The sequence below is a fragment of the Lygodium microphyllum genome, chromosome 7, assembly GCF_053477565.2.
Source record: "Lygodium microphyllum isolate KBCC chromosome 7, Lygodium_microphyllum_v1.1.10, whole genome shotgun sequence".
Taxonomy (NCBI): Eukaryota; Viridiplantae; Streptophyta; class Polypodiopsida; order Schizaeales; family Lygodiaceae; genus Lygodium; species Lygodium microphyllum.
In genome coordinates, this window is record NC_141141.1 from 49,176,377 (window position 1) to 49,193,483 (window position 17,107).

A 17,107-nucleotide genomic window follows, 5' to 3' on the forward strand; every position below is an offset into this window, starting at 1 on the left:
TTTAAAGAAACCCGCATATTTTCATGTGAAACTCCTCTTGGGAGGAGGTCAAGAGGATGATTGAGAAGATTTATGGCAAATTTTTTAAACCTTTCTTTCCTCCCCAGCCAAAGGCTGTGCTGGAGGAGGGGGAGTAAGGCGCGGGGTGCGTAAGCCCCCTTGCTGGAGGTCATGGGGGCAGAGAATGGCCATGCAATTGGCCGCATGGGAGGGAGAGGTCTCCTCTCCCTACCCTATAAAAACCCCCTTGGGGGGGGGGGGGGGGGTGGAGTAAAGGGAGGGGAGAGCTGTAACGCCGCCAATCTGAGAAAGAGAAGAGAAAGAGAAGAGAGCAATCGTTCGACTTCTGCCTACCAACAAACGTCATTGAAAATCATCTCTTCTTCTTCCACGTGGTGGATTTCTATGGGCCACAGAAACTTCCAAGAAGCTTCTTGGGAAGCTTCTAAGGGCCCCTTAGAAAGCCCCCTTTCTTGTGGGCTTTCATAAGCCCCTTCCAAATGGGTATTATAACCCCCCCCCCCCCCCCCCCCCCAGGATTTAAGCACCCATTCCCGTGGGGTTCCACCCAAGTCCCCTTTCTCCTTGCAATTTCCACCCAAGTCCCCTTTCTCCTTGAAATTTCCACCCAAGTCCCCTTAAAATTCGACTTACTCCAAGAATTAAACCCTTTTTCCCCCCTTGGTTTCCCCAAAAGACACCATAGCCAAGTTTTTCAAAGCCTTCCCCTTAGCATTTCCACAAAGCCATTCCCATGGATTTCCCCCAAACAAGTTCTTTTAAAGCCCTTCCCAGGGACTTTTATAAACCCTTCCCAAGGGATCTTTATGACCCCCGGTATTTAAGCAACCTTTCCCCCCTTGCATACTAAAAAGCTATTTTTCTCCTTTTTGTGGATTCCCACACTAGACGGTTAATCCCCTTTCTGTGAAGATCAATTGTATTCCCTGAACTTCTACAAAAAGAAGGGGAGTTCATAAGTTCCCATTTCTAAAGCCCAAATTTTGCAAGAAGGTGCATTGGTCAAGGAAGCCCTATTTCAAAAGGGAATTACGTGTGCAAGGGAGATGGGCCAAGATCATGTCTGCGCAGCCAAGGCAAGAAGGTCGAATACGCGATGGCCCCTAAAAAGGCACAAGACACAACCGCATGAGGATCATCTCCTAATATCCATGTGGACATTTCACCACAAGTCTAGGTTTTCTTCCTAATTTTGATTTACGTTGTAATATTACAATTGTGCATGGATCATTTATGGAATTGGGATGCACTTTTTTTATTGAAATACTTTGGCTAAATTAAATGAAATAGCTCACGATTGAAGAATTTGATCATTGGTATTTTTCAATGAAATGAACCAAAAAAAAAAGAGCATAAGATCTCTATGCATTCTTAGCAAGTGGTTTTAATGCATTGCAAAGTAACAAATTTAAATCAACTAATGATCATCTATACAAGTCGAAATTATTGTAGTACACTTTGATTATGCATGGAAATAATTAATTTGCATGTCGCACTATTAGACATCTTTACTTTGCAATGATTCATTAAAGAAGGTTGCTAATAACCATAGGAATTTGCAAGACATGGAAATGATTCTAGGGCTGCATGAAGTAGATTAATCTCTAGGAAATTGGCATAAATCTCAATCAATTAGGTAAGTAGTTACGAAAGAGTTTGTGTAAATTCAACATACGAATAATTCATTCAGAAATGAAATTAGGAAAAGGTTGCATGGTTCACATAAAACCCTAAAGCTTAGTAGCATGAACCTTGATTGCATGTTATAAAAGGATCAATAGGAATTATGCCATAACTTAACATACGCTTTGATCTTAACTAGAAAAGTTAGGGATTGCAAATCTAATCATACGTAGGTAATAAATTGTGTGCTTACGAGAATGGTATCGTAATGTAACTAGCCTTTTCCCTATTTGATCAAGACAATATCTTCATGAATAAACAAGTAAATTGGTTTACCCTAAGCACCTTAAACCGCGAAGGAATCACTTAGGAAGGGTTAAATCGATGCAACATATCCCAAAGTGCTAACTAGGGTTTAGCACGTTGAGGACGTGACATAGTCGCACTTATTGCCAAGTTGAAACTCTCATACCCTAAAAACCTGTCCACATTCACGGAATGTAGGGACAATAGGACATACTTGGGAGAAAAGATCTAGGGTTTCTACCCTAAGGATCACTCACTAAAAAGATGAAACTCGGTTTGAATTTGGAACCCTAGGACCGACAATATTGGCCTAGTGCAATCAGGAACAGATTGGATATGAAGACACCCTAACCCTGTTTCCTATCTAATCATGATTCCGTGATTAGAAAATGTCATTTGATGGGTAAAATAGTCCCATGGATTAGATGTGGCACTTGTGCAACAAGTTACAGAGTCACATGATCTTGTGGTTTGATCACAAGGGAATGGCCAATTCCTCGGAATGAGATTGGCAGATTCTTTCGCAAGTTTATCTTGCAAGTGGATGAGTAGTCATCCTAACATAGCACCTTTCTTGGGAAAAGTGACCAAGATAAGGGGATTAGATAATTGCTTGGAAGCAAAAGACCAATCAGTAATTTGGAATAACATATTTACTGCTAATAGGACTTAAGGTATTGGTTAAGTTGGGTTAATAGGGTACGGCCCTAACCCAAGGACATACGGGTTAACAAACAAATCCTTGGGGATCTTGCAAAGTCACAATTGATCCCGAATCAAGTGTTGGATGCATTCAAAGAGAAGGATTCACACCTTAGCAGTTGGCAAAAAAAAAAAAGACCACTGGAAATTATTGTGCTTGTAAATTAGTTTCGAGAGCACTGTTTGCTTTGTTTTCTCAAGGAATTAAAAGATGAAAAGATATATAATGCTTCAGGCTAAAGGCTTGAAGGGAGAGGCAGCCTCAGTTACCCCCAACTATCTGCTTGACCCTAACCAAGGGCGTTGTTAGCCGCACTGGGTAGGTGGACCAAACCCGCCGCGAGAGGTCTCTCCGTTGAGCGCTACTTGGAGCAGGAGGATGCTTGGGTGCTAGGGGGGCTCTGGCCATAAATCCCTCGCCTTCCGGACCATGCACAAGAGGCCAACGTGACTTGGGATTGGATATCGAGGCCTGCATACTAGTCTATGGGCGGAATCTTGGATTAGTAATCCCTATGGATTGCTAGATAGCCTTCAAGCGGATTATGGATAAGCCTACAGGCTGGACTTTATAAATGTATTTCAAAGATAAATATGATAACCTGTTGAAAAGGAACTTGTTTAACACTGCTTTTTCTATGTCAAGTGCTATGATTACGTGAAGGAACCGGTCCCTAACGGACTAATTAAGGAAGTTGTTTAATGCATGAACAACTAAATGTGGTAGGTAATTTTACAACTAAAACAACCTGATGATGGGACCTGAAATGGAGGCATTGGCTATAGCACTAGCCAGATCTCATGCTCATGACACACGAACACCCTCACGGCCTCGCGGACTAGGAGCGTCAATCTAATGCTAAAGGAAAAACTGCCCTAAAGCTTAATCCATGCATTTGTAGTTTATAGTCCAACGTTTCCCTTAAACTACTCAAAGGGAGAACCCAAAGTACATAGGTATAATGCCTCATCACACGCACATAAGAGGCACTCCACTGACTAATAGTCGGAGCCCCACTGTAGCTCTCCTACATCGCAAGGATTGGCCCTTTGATGCGCTGCTAAACATATAACACAAACAAACACAAACTCCTCTCTTTTATATTTCTCGTATTTCTAGGAGATATACCATGCTTCCTCACTTAACAGTCCCTTAGGAAATCGACCCTCTATCCTACGGCAAGGGATAACCTCACACTCTCAATCGTGGGTCGAATTCCTAAGAAAACAATTGCTATGCAGTTCAGGAGATTTTCCTTTGATACCATGAACCATGTAAAGTGCAAAATGTGAATGTTTTAGTGCACAAACAAAAGAAAATCAGCATTGTGCATCATGCAAAACCAATCTTTTCATGATTTCCATACTACCGTTTATGTATTGCAAAGAGAACAGACAACGAGCCTTACGCTCATGCTACCTTTTCCTTTATTTTAAAACAACGGCCTATAGGCATGATGCAACACATAAAACAGATTTAAGATTATACTTTGACGTTCAACCTCCCCTCTCACCCTACCGTTTAATGTTTTGCATTCGTTGATAGGTGAAAGAGTTGTTTTATGTGTATTTCTTTATAAAGAAAGCGATAAACACGGACGAAAACATAGAAATGAGGGTAAACCGAGGCCAACCTCATGCTCTACCTTCATTATACATTGCACAAACACTTATGTAATTTTTTGGAATTTTCTTTTTATCGTTTCCTAATTTTCTCCCCTTTAAAACCCAATTTTCACCATTTTTTGGTATTTTTCCTCTATTTTCTTCAATAAGAAAATGAGTAGAAATTAAGATTAATTGTGGGCTATGGCCCTTAGGTTCCTTGACAGTAAAATTTCAGGTTTTGTAGGCATTATGTCTCATATTTTCCATTTATTTTGCAAAAAACCCCAATTTTACCCCTTAAATGCGTGTTTTACGGGTTTTATGACATTAATTTCAGCCATATCACTTATGATTTTCTGATTTTTAGATTATAAAATGTTGAAACTCATAGTAAACAACATCATAATGAATATTCAGCCCATGCGAACAATGTTTCATCAACCCAATAGCATAAAAACTCATTTTTTCTTCATAAAATTTGAATTACCGCTTAGGTTTCATGTCTCAGGATCTCGGTTTTGGTGCAGCACTATGGGTCAGCCCACATTCAATGTCCAGCATCTTCACAATCAGCAATCTTCATGTCTACAATTATTCGAAAGCAATCCGGTTCCAACCGAACAAGCTTTCCTTTACCATTCTTCATTTTCCTCTTGCACACAAGAACAGCCCCTTAAGGGAGAGAGAGGGAGGAGAGAGAAAGACTAATTTTTGTTCTCTCTCTACAATCCATCATTCCATGCATGAGAGGCGGCGATTGAGAGCGAAAAACTAGTGCATCTGCCTGCTGTGATCGGTTCTATGGCTTCTTTGTAAGCCATATCTCTCACTTGTTGGGGGGACCGTTTTTCTGCGCCGCGTGAAGACAGAGAACGTACTCATGCATGCACCCGAAAAATTGGGGATTGGGGGGGCCAAAGGGCACCCCCCACTAGTCACAAGATACATGCCTTTCCAAATTTGGCCAAATTTTGGCACCTCCCGCGTCCGGTGTTCGATTCGCAATTCGAAAAATCCTGGGCGTCCGTCTTGGCCTTCCGCATTGGCCAACAACTCCCGCAACTCGATCCGGTGGACAAAAAAATTACTAAAAATCTGCAAGTGTTGCACGGGCGCCTTTTAAGAGTCGTATTTCACTTGGTGCTTAAAATCGTCCCAGCTGGAGCCGCCGCCTTCGATTGCGAATATTTTTCCCCTAAATTCGGGATTTTTTGGCAAATTTTAGGCACATCCCGAGCTCAAAACTCCACTCTCATTGGCAAACACAGGGTAGGGTGACTCAGCCCGTCAAATCCCGCAATAGATCTGCACAAAACAACCAAAGGAAGCATCAAGCTGATACAAAATAGACATATACTAAAAACACAACACAATGCTCACCCTACCCCCTGACAAAACCAAGGCATGACATCCACAAGGAGTAGGCCTAGCATAATCTGATAGAAGGTTGGAAGCTAGTCACTAACCAACTGCTCCAACACGGCCAAACTAAAAAGAACTATCAAAGAGGTCGCCCTAAGTGGTGGTCTGAACTACCTACCTAACTAGGGACAACACAACAAGGAGCTCCTACTAGGTGAGGACTCCTATAGCCTGGTCAAGAAGTATTTTCTTTCAGCACATTTTTTATTTTAGGTTTTTATTTTTCCATACTCGGACATGTAAAAAGAAGGGAGTGGAGAATAGTGACCTAAGGAGAACAGGGCGTCGGTCTCAGGTCTTGTCTCGGTACCCAAGAACCTACCAAACCCTCGCAAGGCGCCACTTAATCCTTTTCTGACGCTCACTTTTATTTTCACTCCAACCTTCCTAACTTTCTTCTTTTCCAGCAAGATGCCACCCCTAGGAAGACAAGGCATTGGCCCTGGGCTGACTCATCCCCAGGAACCTACCAGGCCCTCGCAAGGCGATGATCAACTGCTGATGAATTTTCCTTTCTTTTCTTTTCAATTTTTATAGGGGTTAGAATCCCTTTTTACACACCTTTGTATATATTTATTGTCTTTTGAGATATTCAAGGTTTCTTTTCTCTCTATCATCATTATTTTACTTTCAGCAGGCTTCTCTAAGTGCCTCACAACTAACAAGAACTCTTAGAACGGCTGCCTAGTAGGCTAGCAGAACAGGGTCACTAGGACTCCCTTCTAAAATAGATCTTTCGATGCCTGACAATGTCTTTACAAGATGCAACAACTACTCAGACCTCCCTCAAACATACTGAACCTAAACCCGGGACTTCATGCCTTGGACGCCGATCCCCAAAAAGAAAGGAAAAACCCCTTACAAGCACACAAATATATATAGCATAAAAACCACAGTACTCATAAAGGAGAGATATCACCTCGATAGGGCCAGGAGAAGTGCCTGTGCAACAAAGGCTCCTTCCAAGCTCTTTTTTGAACCTGTCTAGCACAAGACTAAAACAAGAAACCATTAACCGTACTTGTACTAAACAGACAACTGGCCCTCTTGGCCTAATGAAATAAAGCACTTCACTACAAAACTTGGTCGACCCTCTTGCCCTAATAAAGTAAAACATTCAAAACCTCGCAAAACTAGCCCTCTTGGCCTAACGAGATAAAACAGAATAGCACCTACACATCCCTCCCTGAAAGAATACATATATACAATAATAAGCTCCTTTCCAAGGAGGAAAAACCAGGGCTCCCAGCCCTAAACTAAATGCATAAGGTTATGACCCATCCCTCCTGCATATATAGCAAGAGGCATACGCATAACATGTTGTCTAATCAACCTATGGGTCCAGGATAACAACGGTAAATTGGTCTCAGCTACTCTTTGCATCACCCATATCAACCATCGTCTGCCATATATAGCATGCTCTTATAACATTCCCCACAAGCGACCGGGTCCCGTCTCGTGATTGATAGCAATATCCAAGCTAGGACCACAGTTGAAGAAAATGTCTTCTTCATAAGCAAGATTTGCCAATGAATCCGCAAATTGATTCCAGTAACGTGGAATCAGCTGAAAAGACACACTCTCAAACTCCTCAAGTAGGGTCATAGCAGTTCAATGATGCATACAAAGGATGAGATTCCGCACTATGTATGTCCCATCTAGCTGATTCAGGATCAACTAGGAATCCCCTTTTACTAACAACCGACGAATACCACCTTGTTGTCAAGATTGTGGGAGAGAAGAAAGGAGTCTCACTTGAAGCTTTCTTGCTTGCACAATGGGGGAATACACACAAGGGTGAAGGCTGAAAACAGTTTTCCTCTTCTTAGTTGTGTAAGCCAAAAGAACTCTAGTACAAAGAAATAGAAGAACCCTATATATGGGTCTCAAACCAAACTCAACTAACTAAGGTGGCATACTAACTGAGCCATGAACTAGAGTAGATAAGGATAGCTATCATGTAGCTATTATTCATGGGCAGTGTACCAACCGCGTCTGCAACTGACAAGTCGGTGACATAAATACACAACGGTCACCCTGGCGTATCACGAGTGGAGCTCGATATCTCAACACTTGTTTGGCAATATGCAGTCTCATAATCAAGGCTTTAGCCTCCAGGTACTAAACCTGCATTAACATTCATTCGAGAGGAGTAGGCTGTTTGTAATCGTGCTTCTACTCCCTCTGCCCGCGTAATAGCGGTGTCTATATCAGCCAAAGCCACACTACTCAATTGCACTTGAATATTAAAATCCAATCCATGCAAGAAGTATTGCAATTGAGCAGCTGACAGAATAAGAATGTAAGTTTGTACTTACGAAACACTTCCTTAAGCTTCTTGGCATAAGCTTTCACATTCTCATGAGGGTCTTGGCGTGTTACATTCAAGATACGCAACCAATATTGGCCACCTCTTTCAAGGGCATATTCTCCTTGGAAAGCTGCATAAAATTGATCAATTGTGGTTATGGTTCCAGACTCTATGCTGTGATACCATACCGTAGCCCTTCCTTTTAACGTCATATTAAAGAACATCATGAGATGTCCCTCGTCTTGGATGCAATAATTGAACATCAATCTTTGGAATTCACAAATGTGAAATTCTGTATCCTCTTCCGCTAACCCATTAAAAATGGGCAAGGGAACTCCTAAAGCTGGTAAATCCGGCGTCCCTGCAGGAATTGCAATGGGTTGTGCCATGGCGACAATCGGATTAACACTAGGAGCTGGAACTGATGGATTCACACCCTCACTTGAAGTGGGTAGACTTGATGGAAGAGAGGAAGAACATACGCTTTCTCCTACACCTACCGGACTATGTGGAGCAGTTGGGTTATTAAAACCACTGCCTCTTATGCGTATCGGGCTACTCCTTTGAGGAGAATAATGACTTACAATCTCTAAACGCCGTTTAGCCCTCTCAGCACGTTCTGCTTTTTGGATTTTGGCTTGACGGTCCTTGTTAGAGGACATAAACCAACTTTCTTTTGGTCCTTAGAATCCCTAGATTTGAGAACCACCACTTATAGGCGGCTCCCAGCAAACGCACCACTGATGGGACCTGAAATGGGCTAGCACTGGCTATAGCACTAGCCGGACCTCATGATCTGACACACGAACACCCTCACGGCCTCGCCGACTAGGAGTGTCAATCTAATGCTAAAGGACAAAATGCCCTAAAGCTTAATCCATGCGTTTTTAGTTTATAGTCCAACATTTCCCTTAAACTCCTCAAAGGGAGAACCCAAAGTACATAGTCATAACGCCTCGTCACACGTACATAGGAGGCACTCCACCGACTACTAGTCGGAGCCCCACTGTAGCTCTCCTACATTGCAGGGATTGGCTCTTTGATGCACTGCTAAACATATAACACAAACTCTTCTCTTTTATATTTCTCATATTTCCAAGATATATACCATGCTTCCTCACTTAACAGTCCCTTAGGAAACCGACCCTCTATCCTACGGCAAGGGATAACCTCACACTCTCAATCGTGGGTTAAATTCCTAAGAAAACAATTGCTATGCAGTCCAGGAGATTTTTCTTTGATACCATAAACCATGCATAGTGCAAAATGTGAATGGTTTAGTGCACAAACAAAAGAAAATCAGCATTGTGCATCGTGCAAAACCAGTCTTTTCATGATTTCCATACTACCGTTTATGTATTGCAAAGAGAACAGACACCGAGCCTTACGCTCATGCTACCTTTTCCTTAAAACAACGGCCTATAGGCATGATGCAACACATAAAACAGATTTAAGATTATACTTTGACATTCAACCTCCCCTCTCACCCTACCGTTTAATGTTTTGCATTCGTTGATAGGTGAAAGAGTCATTTTATGTGTATTTCTTTATAAAGAAAGCGATAAACACGGACGAAAACATAGAAACGAGGGTAAACCGAGGCAAATCTTGTGCTCTACCTTCATTATACATTGCACAAACGCTTATGTAATTTTTTGGAATTTTCTTTTTATCATTTCCTAATTTTCTCCCCTTTAAAACCCATTTTTCACCATTTTTTGGTATTTTTCCTCTATTTTCTTCAATTAAAAAATGAGTAGAAATTAAGATTGATTGTGGGCTATGGCCCTTAGGTTCCTTGACAGTAAAATTTCAGGTTTTGTAGGCATTGTGTCTCATATTTTCCATTTATTTTGCAAAAAAACCCCAATTTTACCCCTTAAACGAGTGTTTTACGGATTTTATGACATTAATTTCAGCCATATCACTTATGTTTTCTAATTTTTAGATTATAAACTGTTGAAACTCATAGCAAACAACATCATAATGAATATTCAGCCCATGGGAACAATGTTTAATCAACCAAATAGCATAAAAACTCAGGTTTTCTTCATAAAAATTGAATTACCGCTTAGGTTTCATGTCTCGAGATCTTGGTTTTGGTGCAGGACTGCGGATCAGCCCACATTCAATGTCCAACATCTTCACAATCAACAATCTTCATGTCTACAACGATCCGGAAGCAATCCGGTTCCAACAGGACAAGCTTTCCTTCACCATTCTTCATTTTCCTCTTGCACACAAGAACAGCCCCTTAAGGGAGAGAGAGGGAGGAGAGAGAAAGACTAATTTTTGTTCTCTCTCTACAGTCCATCATTCCATGTGCGAGAGGTGGTGATTGAGAGTGAAAGACTAGTGCATCTGCCTGCTGTGATCGGTTCTATGGCTTCTTTGTAAGCCATATCTCTCATTTGTGGGGGGGGCGTTTTTCTGTGCCGCATGAAGATGGAGAACATACTCCGACATGTGCCCAAAAAATTGGGGGTTGGGGGGGCCAAAGGGCACCCCCCACTAGTCACAAGATACATGCCTTTCCAAATGTGGCCAAATTTTGGCACCTCCCGTGTCCGGCGTCCAATTAGCAATCCGAAAAATCCTAGGCGTCTGTCTCGGCCTCCCACACTGGCCGGCAGCTCCTGCAACTCGATCTGGTGGATGGAAAAATTACTAAAAATCTGCAAGTGTCGCACAGGTACCTTTTAAGGGTCGTATTTCACTTGGTGCTTAAAATCGTCCTAGCTGGAGCCACCGCCTTCGATGTTGAATATTTCACCCCTAAATTTCGGATTTTTTGGCAATTTTTAGGCACATCCCAAGCTCAAAACTCTAGTCTCACCTAAGGAAAGTGCAGTGGATGTGGCCATATGTCCGTCTTACGGATAGGTGGTCTCGGTTGGCCAATAACTTTTCTCAATCATGATGGACAGCAAGAAGATCGTTTCAAAGGAAATGAATCACAAGGGCACTGATCTAGAGTCTATGTTATAATATTCCCAGTTTACGCTATTTTAGGGGAACCGAATGGGGCTATGCCTTATGGCAGAGAGGTCGAGCTTTGCATCCCTCTCATTTCCCATTCTCTTTGAGCCAAGTGCAGCGTGAATCATTCTCTTTGAACCATTCTCTTTGAACTAAGTGTAGCATGAATCCGCTTCGGCCCTGGCGTTTCTGCGTAAAGTAGTTCGCTTCGGGGTGCGATGCTAGTTGCCGTTTAGGAAATGACCATTAGGAAAAACCGTGATTCAGGTCGGTCCTAAGTGGGAATGGCCAAAATACTTCCGCTACATGGCAGACGTGGAAAGTCGTAGATCGCAAATGCCGTGACATTCCATGGGAGTGCCTGGCGGAGCTTGATAGACCTCCTTTCTGATGGACTGCTAAGACATGTCTTGAAGGGAATAGGTGGACACATTACAATGGGAACCGAGAGGGTTGCAAAGCTCAACCTCTCTGCCAAACAGCTTAATCTCATTCATTTCCCCTAAATAGAATAAACTCGAAATTTCTACATCTACTGATACTAGGTCTTCGTTGTCTTATTATCTCATCATTTGAGAAAAGTTCCCAGCTAACCGGGACCACCCTTCCGTAGGATGAAACCTAAGTCACATCCACCGCACTTTTCTCAGTTAACACCATATTGGAGAATATGGGAATTTCCCATAATTTTGGGATATGTGGTCAAATCTTTGAATTTCTTATCACTTGAACATTATAACTCCAAATTGAGCACTCTATAGCTCAATAGATTCCATTTTTCAAGCACTTTCCAATGATAGGTCACATCATATGGTTTTGAGAAACTTATGGGCATGTTATCCGGGTGCCACCTTTTTAGTATTCAAAAAATGGGAATTGGGAGATTCCCAAACTCACTAATATTATGTTAGTTTGATTTAGTTATCTAATTACCTAACACATTATGCTTTGACATGTAAAACTAGCTTCCTTAATTTAAAAAATTCATCACAGGTTCCTTCACGTAACTTAGAAATTGACAAAAAACAATGTCAAACAAGTTCCTCTTTCTCAAGTATCTGTTCTTTATTTATCATAATCCTGGGTTACATCCAATATCACGCCCGAAGGCCATCCCAGCAATTTACAGGATCACTGCTCCAACTTCTGCCTGTAGACTAGTACACGGGCCTCGATATCCCATCTCGAGTCACGTCGACCTCTTGTGTGGGATCTGGAGGCAAGGGATTACAGCCAAAGCCTCCCTTGGCACCCAAGCGTCCTCCCGCTCCAAGCAGTACCCACAGAGAGACCTCTCACGGCGGGCTAGATCTATATACCCGGTGTGGTTAACAACCTCCTTGGATAGGGCCACGGAGACAGTCGGAGGTAACTATTCCTGCCTCTCCCTCCAGGCTTTCAACTTGAAGTATTAAGTGTTTTCCTTGAATTAGTTCCTTGAGCAAAGAAATCAAATAATGTATCTAAGTACAAGCACGAAAATTTCGGAGGTCATTTGTGCGACCAACTGCTAAGGTGTGACTCCTTTTTCCCGGATGCCCAACACTCGATCTTGGGTCTTTCTCTGACTTGGCAAAATCCCAATAATTTCAACAAGAGCAAATGGTCTTGGTAAGTTGACCTATACTTTCTTAGGGTATCTTAGTCCCTAACTCAAGCACTAGCTGGTCAGTCAAGGCAATGGACATGCCTTATTCGCAACTCAACCAAGGGTCTTTTAATCTCTAATTCTAGCCAAGTTAAGTTAACACACATGGCAACACATGATTCCTCATTTAAACTTCCAAGATGCGGTTCAGATGCATGCGACCCTTCCAATTCTCTTAGTGCGGCTCTATGCAAGATTTCCCAACCATCATGCACGTTGTGCGTTTAGTATAGTTGTACCCCTAAACGGCTTTTATCTCTTTTTATTCCTGGCAATGAGTACTTATTTCTAATGCACTTGATCACATGTGAGTTGCGTCTATGAAAGTCCTAGGGTTTTGTTCCTAACGAAGCAAGCGTATCTTATGAACATAAATTAACATTTCATGTGTTTCTTTTAACCATGATTGCGCAACGTGAATTCTAAATGACTATTCATGCAATGATTTGGTTAAAAATCTATCATTTTATGTGAAATAAGGTGATAACCTTATCATTTTATGTGAGTAAAATCTTATGCGAATTCAACCCTACTGTTGTATGCAATTTAGTTCTTACTATAAACAAAACCTTATGCATGACATTATCCCTTCCACGAGAACAAAGTCCTAAATTAAAATTTTAATGCTTGGAACCTGGGCTTGATTCGTGTGTGCTGTGTTGGTCGTGCCGCTCATCCCCTCAGCATTACCGGTGGCTTGGGCACCTATGCTTCCTGCGACTTTCTTCTTGGGAGCCATTCGCCTTTTGTGGAGATTGGGCAGTTTGGACCTTAACGGTTTTGGTTAGACACGATCGATTGGGAAGACCACCGGATGTGGTTTGTTGCCAGGAGAGTGGTTTGGGTGACTCGTAGCGATTACCCCCTTTCTCTCTCTTCTTTCTCTATCTCTCTTCTTGTTCTTCTCCCACTTCTTTCTCCTTCTGCTCCTTCCTCTTTTCCTTCCTCTACCACTTCTCACCTCTCTTCCTCTACCTCTCTCCTTTCCCTTCTTCTTCTCCTCTCCCCCTTCTCTCCCTCTTCTTTCTCTTCCTCTACCTCTCTCCTACTCCTTCTCTTCTTATACTACTCTCCCTCTACTTCCCTCTTGCTCTACCTTCTTTTCCTCCCTCCTTCTCCTTCAATCCTTCTCCTTCTCTTCTCTCTCTTCCTCCTTCTTGCTCTTCTACCTCCTTCTTCTTCTCTACCCACTTCTTCTTTCCTCTTCTCTCCCTCCTTATTTTTCTTCCCTCCTTCTACTTCTTATCCTCTCCTTCTTCTACTTCTTATCCTCTCCTTCTTCTACTTCCTATCCTCTCCTCCTTCTACTCTCTCTTCACTCCTTCTCCTTCTCTTCTCTCTCTCCCTCCTTCTTGCTCTTCCACCTTCTCCTTCTTTTCTCTCTTCTTTCTTCCACTCCTTCTCACCTTCTCCTTCTCTCTTCCTCTTCCTCCTCTTTCTCTCTCTCTCTCTCACCTTCTTTCTCTTCTCCCACCCTCTTCTTTTTATCCTCTCGCTCTACTTTTTCTCTTCACGGCCCAACAACCAGGGAGGGAGGCCGTTTAATTTTGGAGGGCCCAGGGAGGGTCCCGCGACGTCACGTAATTGGGGGGTTTGACTAGGATCAAAGGCCCTAGATGGCCTGCACAGAGTTGACAGGGGGGAAAATGACACGTGGGGAACTGGGTGGCGGAGTGGCGCAATCAATCACAAGGGGGGAAGAGACCCATTCGGAAGGGCACAGGGAGATGGCAAGTGCCTATAGTCTAGGAAATGGGGGTGGCTATGGATGAGGCCCCAAGGGGGGTTGGCGCAGCCAATCGCAGGGGGGAAGATACCTCATTCGGACGGCGCGTAGGGAGGTGGCACAGCGCTTGTTGTCCAAGCAATGGGGGTGGCTACGGACAAGGCCCCAAGGGCTTGTGCAACAGGATGGTGGGGTGGTAATGGCGTGAGATGGGCGTAGCCTCTGTCTTCCTTTCTGGGGAGGGGAGAATCCCTCCCCTTATATAGGGGAGGGGAGGGGATAGTGTTGAGATATCGAGCTCCACTTGTGATACGCCAGGGTGACTGTTGTGTATTTATGTCACCGACTTGTCAGTTGCAGATGCGGTTGGTACACCACCCCTGAATAATAGCTACATGATAGCTATCCTTATCTACTCTAGTTCGTGGCTCAGTTAGTATGCCACCTTAGTTAGTTGAGTTTGGTTTGAGACCCATATCTAGGGTTCTTCTATTTCTTTGTACTTGAGTTCTTTTGGCTTCCACAACGAAGAAGAGGAAAACTGTTTTCAGCCTCCACCCTTGTGTGTATTCCCCCATTGTGCAAGCAAGAAAGCTTCAAGTGAGACTCCTTCCTTCTCTCCCACAATCTTGACATGGTATCAGAGCCTTGTTCGTGGTAAGGAGCTCAAGAAAGCAAGCCAAGCTCGCGGTGTTCTGGTAAGAGGAGCAGTGTTGCTTTCATTTTCTGTTTTGGGAGCAGATCTCTGCATGTAGCACAGCCGGAAGTGCAGGAGTGCATTGTCTCAGGTTGAGACGCCCTTCGCGGTGAAGCAAGAGGGCAGTATATGCTGCGGGAAAGGGCTTTAGCCCTTGGCGACCTTTTTTTTTTATTTGAGGCAATTTCTGGGCCTGTTTTGGAGGCGGAAGTTTTCTGCACGCACTCAGAAAAAGGCCCAGTTTTATGTTGTGCAGCCACTGTTCTACAGGTCGGTGAAAAGTTACTATAGAAATTGCATCGTATGCTTGTGCGCAGAGACATTGGGAGTTATAGAATCATCCCTGTTGCCTGTTGATGGAAAATCGTCACTAGGAAGTGACTGTGTGGTCAAATACCACTTTCACCAGTTTTGTAGATTTTCCCTTGTGAGGGTGAAGCTATGTTTTTTGCAGTGACGGAATTTTTTGCAGTGTTCTGTAATGGCATCTGATTCTCTTTTACAGATTGTCACTGAAAAGCTTGACAAGAACAACTTCCAAGCATGGAAGTTTAGAATGACGAATTTCCTTATGGGAAAAGGATATTGGGAATTTGTTGCAGGAAATGAAGAAGAACCAGTTCTTCCTGATGTTCCCAATCAACAGTAAATGCAGGCATTTAAAGCATGGCATGAGAGAGCCAGGAAAGTTATGTATTGGCTGTCTATCAGCATTTCAGACTCTATGATTGTGCATATTCAGGATGCAAGTACGCCAAAGGAGGCATGGGATACTTTGTCAAAAATGTATAGCACAAATACGTAAGCCAGGAAAATGCAGCTCAAGCAAGAGTTGCACAATGTGCAAAGAGAAAATATGAGCATCAACGACTACCACATGAAGGTGAAGAAGATTGCATATGCACTTGCTTCCATTGGGTCACCAGTGGAAGATGATGATTTAGTTTCTGTGACCTTGAATGGTCTAGGAAAGGATTATGCACAGTTTCGGACATCCATTTCAGTTCGTGAAAGATTTCCTGATTTTGAGGAGTTGATAGCTCTTCTAATTTCTGAGGAACAGAGAAATGGTGGTGCATCTTCTTCAGGAGGAACTTCAAAAGAAGCTGTCTTCTACTCAAATGCTGGAAGAGGTAGAGGCAGAGGTAGAGGAGGCCGATATGGAGGCCGTGGTAGAAATCAGAATATGCAGCAAACTCAAGAAAACTAGTCCTATGGAGGAGGACGTGGTAACTCTAGAGGCAGGGGGAGTCAAAGAGGTCGTGGTGGATGGCAAAGAGGCCAAAATGCAAACAGTAATGTTGAATGCTACTACTGTGGTAAAATGGGTCATATGGCTAAAGACTGCTATAAAAAGCAGAATGACATCATGAATGGAAAACTGCAACAAGGGAATTATGCATCTTCTAGTAGACAGGGTGATGACAGAAATGAGCACTTGTTTATGGTGCAGCACATGAATAATTCTGTGACAAGTGCAGAAGAAAGCAATGATGTATGGTATGTTGACTCAGGTGCATCAAACCACATGACAGGTCATGCAGAATGGATGGAGGATACAAGGAAAATGGAAAAACCAGGATTTGTGGAGACTGGTGATGATACTGCACATCCTATTGTGCAGATTGGAAAAATTCCTTTGTCTATGCAGGATGGGAAAAAGAAATACCTCTCCGATGTATTTCATGTTCCGAATATCACCAAGAATCTGGTTTCTGTTGGTCAAATGGTTGAGCAGGGCTTGCAGGTCAGATTTAATCCTCATGGATGTTTTGTTGAGGATATGAAAAATAAAGGTCGCTTGATAGCAAAAGGAAAGAAGAAGGGCAGAATGTTTACGTTGGATGCAGACATGTCTGAATTGAGTGCAGCAATGTTTGCACATGGGACCGGTGTAGTTGCAGATATTGATATCTGGCATAAACGCATTGGTCATGTTAATGTACATCGACTTAAATCAATGCAGGCCCAAAATATTGTTGCAGGATTGCCAAAATTCAAGGTTGCATAAATGCATAAGGTATGTGAAGCCTGTCAGTTTGGAAAACAGGCAAGGAAACCATT